This window comes from Sciurus carolinensis, chromosome 3 (genome assembly GCF_902686445.1).
Source record: "Sciurus carolinensis chromosome 3, mSciCar1.2, whole genome shotgun sequence".
NCBI classification, from domain to species: Eukaryota; Metazoa; Chordata; class Mammalia; order Rodentia; family Sciuridae; genus Sciurus; species Sciurus carolinensis.
The window spans coordinates 60441052-60448222 of record NC_062215.1 but is presented as its reverse complement, the minus strand read 5'-3'; the positions used below and the strand labels follow the sequence as shown (position 1 = coordinate 60448222).

The following is a 7171-nucleotide window of genomic DNA, read 5'->3' as shown; positions in this document are numbered from 1 at the left end:
CCTCCCAGCCACTTTTTAAATTTGTCCATTAGAGTTGTACACAGTAATGGAATTTGTTAGTATATATTTGTACATGTACCCAATATAACAATATAATTTGACCAATATCACTCCCAGGTTCTCCCCCATCCCTCCCCTCCTCCAACACCTGATTCCTTTCTTCTATTCTACTGATTTTTATTTTCTAATTGACAAATGCTATCAAGTGAATGTTTCCACAACCAGATATAACATTTCTGAATAAACTTAAAGTAAGTATATTTACATCTGGGAGTATAAAGAGAGAAATCCCAAAGGAAATAGAACTCCAGTACTTTTCAGAAAGTCCTTTGGTCTTGAAGGATGGGCGGGAGATGGGGGTAACCTTTCAGAAGTAGCTACTGCCGAAGTCTGGGGATCTTTTGGGATCATAAATAAGATTAGTTGGGACAGTGTTAAAGGCTACTGGAGTACAAAGAGTGATGTACAGGGTGCTAGATAATGCTCTCAAAATGTTTTTTGATGTGTACAGTCTGGGGAACAGTTCAGTCAGATGATTATAATCAGTTGTCCCTGTATGTGAAGACTGTGAAGAGACAATCTTGTCCCACTCTCTTGTACAGGAAAGAATGAGGCCAGCATGGTCAGGAACTTTCCAGAATCACAGAACAGAGGGTGAGTGGGGATGCTGTGAGTACAACCCACATTCCCAGATTTTGTTCACAAGGATTTTTCCCTTTTTTTTAAAAAAATCTTGTTTTTTAAAGACATACTACCTGTATTTTATTTATTTTTATGTGGTTCTGAGGATTAAACCCAGTGCCTCACACGAGCTAGGCAAGCGCTCTACCACTGAGTTACAACTGCAGCCCCAAGATTTTTCCCTTTGAGGGAAGTGTACTGTCTTCCACCCCAAAGTAGCTGGAGACCCAAGAAAGTCAGTAAAGAGACACACTTCATCTTATGCTTCACACAGAATTAGCAGGTGTGGGCCCAAAGGCAGAGAGGCTGAGGACTTTGGTGGCTGATGGTCATGGAGGGTGATCTCTTGGCACACACATCCTGCCCCATTCTCTTCCTCCTGTCATGCTCATGCTCTGTCCTTCTATAATTACCCCCCATCTAGAGGAAGCCAAAGAGGAGTACCCAGGTGATGGCATTACTACACCTCTTTGTTTTCCTTGGTAGGATGAGTGAGGCCCAACAATAACCTCAAAGCTGCTGAAGTGGGTTATTAGGTGGCTACACTCTGATGGTAGGGATTCCGCACAATGACTATCATCCTCCTCCCCTTTCCCTGCCCATTCTTCATTTATTCTGCAGCCATTTGTTACCTCATGGACATTCCTGAGGTATCTTATCTAATACTCTAAATCCCCTCATCCCTTCTCTTCTTCTGTTCTCTCATCAAGTCTTTTCCCTCACCTCCTTCCCTCCTTCTTACTCTTTTGTTCACCATCCCATCCACCAATTTTTTTCAGACTGAATGACAGAAGTAATTCAACAAGTACTTACTGAATGGATAAATGAATGAATTATGTAGGGTCTCCTTGTAGGGAAAACACATACCACTAACCTTCAGGCATTGGGAGATAGGAAAACACTTTTATGGATTTCTGCCTTTATGGGAAATTTTACTGTCCAGTAAAGGCAGGAAATGAGGAATCCTGTCACTTCTCAGATCAGTGACTGCCTTTCCACAAATACTCACCTCAGAGCACCCTACACATCAGGGTTCCTGAGGCAGTAGATTATTGGGTTCAGCATGGGTTGATGACAATATTAAAAACTCCAGCAGCTTTATCCTTATCTGAAAGTTTGGCTGAACCTAGTCACACATAGTTAAAAACACCAGAACCACAGAATATAGCAACCACAGTGAGGTGGAAGATGCACATGGAGAAGGCCTTCTTCCTGCCATCAGCAGAGTAGATTTGCAGAACTGCAGCCACCACATGGATGTAGGGGTGACAATGAGAACTGCAGGGGTAGCTGCAATTATGAAAACCACAGATCAGCAGCTCGTTGAGTTGAGTGCTGGAGCAGCAGAGCTAGGAGAGCTGGGGGAGGTCACAGTAGAAGTGATTCACTTGGGTCCACAAAAGTTGAGGGTAGTTAAGGACACAGTATGGGTCAGTGCATTGGTGAAGGCACAAATGCAGGATGCAGCCATCAGTATCCTCTGGACTGCCTGGCTCATTTGGGTGCTGTAGGTGAGGCTGGCCAATGGCCAGAAATCAGTGATAGGCCAGGGATGTCAAGAAAAAGCAGTCCACCCCAACCAGCAGATAGAGAAGCAGAGCTGTATGAGGTAGGCTCCATATGGAACTGTATGCTTGTGGGACACAAAACAAACCAACACTGTGGGAACAGTGACAGTGATGCACCCAACATCCAGCACTGATAAGTTCCCCAGGAAGAAATACATGGGGTGTGGAGTTTGTGCTCCACCAAAATGGCTATCAGGATGTTGAGATTGCCCCCAACTGTGACCATGTAGGCAAAGAAGAAGAGTAAAAATGCATGTACTGGCTTTTCTGTTTCCACTAGGCACAGTAGAATGAACTCAGTGACTACTGTCTTGTTGGTTCCAGCTTCTGGATCCATGGGTTGCTGTAAGGAAATGCCTAGGAGGGGGTATATCAGCTCACTCATTCACTTATGCAACATAAATGTTTTAAATCACTTATTTTCAAAGCCCCATGGGAATGTTTCTACCTGCCTAGGTGAATATTTCCCCCACCAACCACACCTTACTGGTTGACCTCCTCCATCACCTCAACACTCACTTTGCTCTTGATGAAGACGCCTAGTGCTGCCAGCACTTCCTCCCTCCCTTTGTCTCCTAGTTAAAAAGATCAGAGTACTTGTCAAAATACAAAGCAGAGGAGTCGGTAGCAGTCGTGAGTGAGCTGGCGTGTGAGTCAGGCTGTCTGCATCACGGAGCTAGCCAGCGGGCAGCCAACCGGTCCAATCACCAGGCTGCCAACCGGCCCAATCACCAGGCTGAAGTCGGACGCCATCACTGAGCGACCCTGCCTGACCCCTGCACCAAGGTCGGGTGCCATCACTGGTCGGTCGCAGTCCTGGAGGGAGCTGGCTGGTGAGTAAGGTGCCTGCATCAGGGTACTAGCCAGAGGGTGAGCCAGCCCACCTGACCCCCACACCGAGGTCGGGCACCACTGTTCAGCCTGCCTGCCTGCCCCCCCTACTACTGAGGGACACTGCAATTGCCTCTGTGCTGACTCAGTGCACCCTCGCTGGGGCTCCCCAGCTTCTTTATAGGCGGATGCAGGCATTTTGAATTATTACTGAGGGTGTGACCATCATCATTGGAAGGGCAACTCCCTTCCTGAGACACCTATAGGACTAGAGGAACTTTGACAGGACCCAGGAGTCAAGAAGAGAAGGTATTGAGAGACTTGGTACCAACTCAGAGCCACTGGGTGAGTCTCTCCCACTGGGCAGGCTCCCTGGATGGGGCAGTAGTCCTGGAATGCAGGGAACTTCATGGAATAGAGTGGCCCAGTGAGACTCCCCTGCAGGAGCCGTGATCCCAGTCAACCAGGAGCATTGTAGAGGAGGACTGCACAGCTAGAGGCTTCAACAGAGAGTGAGGGTCTGAGGCCCAGGCTATAGTACCAGTCCCCAGGGAATGTAGCAGAGGGGGGTCACTCAGTGAGGGAGTCCCTCACAGGGTCAGGCTCCCCAGCCCAGGTGGTAGGTCAGGACCCCTGGGAACATTGCAGAGGAGGGCTGCCCAGTCCAGGTGGTAGTTCTGAACTGAAGGGAACTTCTCAGAGGAGAGCTGACCAGTGAAACTTCCCCACTGGTGAGTCTTCCCTACTGGGCAAGGATTTCCCACCAGGACAGTAGAACCAGAGACACAGGCCCAGATCAGACATGCCCCAGTCTGCAGTCTAGTCCCCCTTTGACTGACCATCAGTCAACAAGTGGAGGCACCTCTGCCCACTGACAGGGAATATACCCCAACTGAAGGCCACCACCCCTAGAGAAGCAGCTTCGTAGTGGAGCACCACATTATCAAGTTCCTCCAAGACTTCAGGCTACAGAAGGCTAAGAGATGAGTTATTGGAAATCTACAGAGACAATATTAGTCAATAGAGGAAATCTGCAATATCTCAGAGTTTCACTACTACAGGGGTAGGTACCTGAGCAATATGAGAAAACAAGTGAAGAAAATGTCCCAAACAAACCTAGATGCTATATCAATAAAATCCAATGCAGCGTAGCAGAAGAAATGTCAGAAAGGGAGTTCAGAATGTACATAATTAAAATGATCAGGGAAGCAAACGATGAGATGAAAGAGCAAATGCAGGCTTTGAATGATTGCACCATTCAACAGTTAAAAGAGCAAATGTGGGAAGCAAAAGATCATTTCAATAAAGAATTAGAGATACTGGAAAAAAACCAAACAGAAATCCTTGAAATGAAGGAAACAATAAACTAAATTAAGAACTCCATAGGAAGCATAACCAATAGGATAGAACACCTGGAAGACAGAACCTCAGATATTGAAGATGAAATATTTAACCTTGAAAACAAAGTTGACCAAACAGAGAAGATGGTAAGAAATCATGAACAGAATCTACAAGAATTATGGAATATCATGAAAAGGCCAAATTTAAGAATTATCGGGATAGAAGAAGGCTTGGAGAAACAAACCAAAGGAATGAACAATCTATTCAATGAAATAATATCAGAAAATTTCCCAAATCTGAAAAATGAAATGGAAAATCAAATACAAGAGGCTTATAGGACTCCAAACATACAAAATTACAATAGACTCACACCAAGTCACATTATAATGAAAATCCCTAACATACAAAATAAAGACAGAATATTAAAGACTGTGAGAGAAAAAAAATCAAATTACATTCAGGGGGAAACCAGTACAGATATCAGCAGATTTTTCAACCCAGACCCTAAAAGTTAGAAGGGCCTGGAACAACATTTCTCAAGCTCTGAAAGAAAATGGATGCCAACCAAGAATCTTCTACCCATTAAAACTTACCTTCAGATTTGACGACGAAATAAAATCCTTCCATGATAAACAAAAGCTAAAAGAATTTACAAAAAGAAAGTCAGTATTACATAACATTCTCAGCAAAATATTCCATGAGGAAGAGATGAAATACAATGATGTAAGTCAGCAAAGGGAGGAACTACTGTAAAGAAATAGCCAAATAAAGGAGAAACAAAGTCATGTTAAAAAGTGAAAATGAGCCAAATGACCAGGAATACAAATCATATCTCAATAATAACCCTGAATGTTAATGGCCTGAACTTATCAATCAAAAGACATACACTGGCATATTGGATTAAAAAGAAAGATCCAACAATATGCTGCCTGCAAGAGACTCATCTCATAGAGATACCCACAGACTAAAGGTGAAAGGATGGGAAAACACATACTATGCACATGGACACAGAAAAAAAGTCGAGTATCCATCTTCATATCAGATAATGTGGACTTGAAGCCAAAGTTAGAAGGGATAAAGAAGGACATTTCATACTGCTTAAGGAAAGCATAAATCAGCAAGACATAACAATCATAAATATCTATGCCCCAAACAGTGGCTCATCCATGTACATCAAACAAATCTTTCTCAATTCCAGAAATCAAATAGACCACAACACAATAATACTAGGTGATTTTAACACACCTCTCTCACCATTGGCCAGATCTTCCAAAGAAAAATTGAACAAATAAACCATAGATCTCAATAACACAATCAGTAATTTAGACTAACGGACATATATAGAATATATTATTCAACAAAGAGTGAATACACTTTCTTCTCAGTAGCACATGGATCCTTCTCTAAAACAGACCATATGTTATGCCACAAAGCTAATGTTAGCAAATAAAAGAACATAGAGATACTACCTTGTATTCTATCAGACCATAATGGATTGAAATTAGAAATAAATGACAGAATAAAAAACAGAAACTACTCCAACACCTGGAGATTAAATAATATGCTATTGTATGATGAATGGATAACAGAAGACATCAGGGGGGAAATAAAAAAATTCTTAGAGGTAAATGAGAACAAAGATACATGATATCAAAATCTCTGGGACCCTATAAAAGCAGTTCTTAGAGGAGAATTTATTTCATGGAGCACATTCAATAAAAGAAGAAAAAATCAACAAATAAACGACCTAACACTACAACTCAAAGCCCTAGAAAAAGAAGAACAGAACAACACCAAAAGTAGTAGAAGACAGGAAATAGTTAAAATCAGAGCTGAAATCAATGAAAATGAAACAAAAGAAACAAGAGAAAAAATTGACAAAATAAATAATCGGTTCTTTGAAAAAATAAACAAAATTGATAAACCCTTAGCCACACTAACTAAGAGAAGGAAAGAGAAAACTCAAATTACTAAAATTCAGAATGAACAAGGAAATATGAGAGAAGCGAGTGAAATACAAAACATAATTAGAAGTTATTTTGAAAATTTCTACTCCAACAAAATAGAAAATCTTGAAGATATCAATAGGTTTCCAGAGACATAGAATTACCTAAACTGAGTCAAGAGGACCTACTCAATTTAAATAGATCAATTTCAAGTAATGATATAGAAGAAGTCATCAAAAGCCTACCAACAAAGGAAAGTCCGGGACCAGATGGGTCCTCAGCAGAGTTCTACAAAACCTTTAAAGAAGAGCTCATTCCAATACTTCTCAAAGGATTCCATGAAATAGAAGAGGAGGGAACCCTCCCAAACTCATTTTATGAAGCCAATATTACCCTGGTCCTAAACCAGAGAGAGACACATCAAGGAAAGAAAATATCAGACCAATAACCTTAATGAATATCAATGCAAAAATTCTCAACAAAATCTTAGCAAATTGCATACAAAAATATATTAAAAAGATAGTGCACCACAATCAAGTGGATTTTATCCCAGGGATGCAAGGTTGGTTCAATATTCAGATATCAATAAATGTAATTCACCATATCAACGAACTTAAAGTCAAGAATCACATGATTATTTTGATAGATGCAGAAAAAGCATTTGATAAAATACAGCATCCCTTCATTCTCAAAGCACTGGAAAAAATAGGGATAGTGGGAACATTCCTTAACATTGTAAAGGCTATCTATGCTAAGCCCATGGCCAATATCATTCTAAATGGTGAAAAACTGAAAGCATTCCCC

The 7171-nt window shown here is 41.7% G+C and overlaps 1 pseudogene; it reads right to left on the bottom strand.

Moving 5' to 3' along the window:
* Nucleotides 1-1701: 1701 nt before the first annotated feature.
* Nucleotides 1702-2586, bottom strand: LOC124980862 (olfactory receptor 3A1-like; annotated as a pseudogene).
* Nucleotides 2587-7171: the final 4585 nt, after the last annotated feature.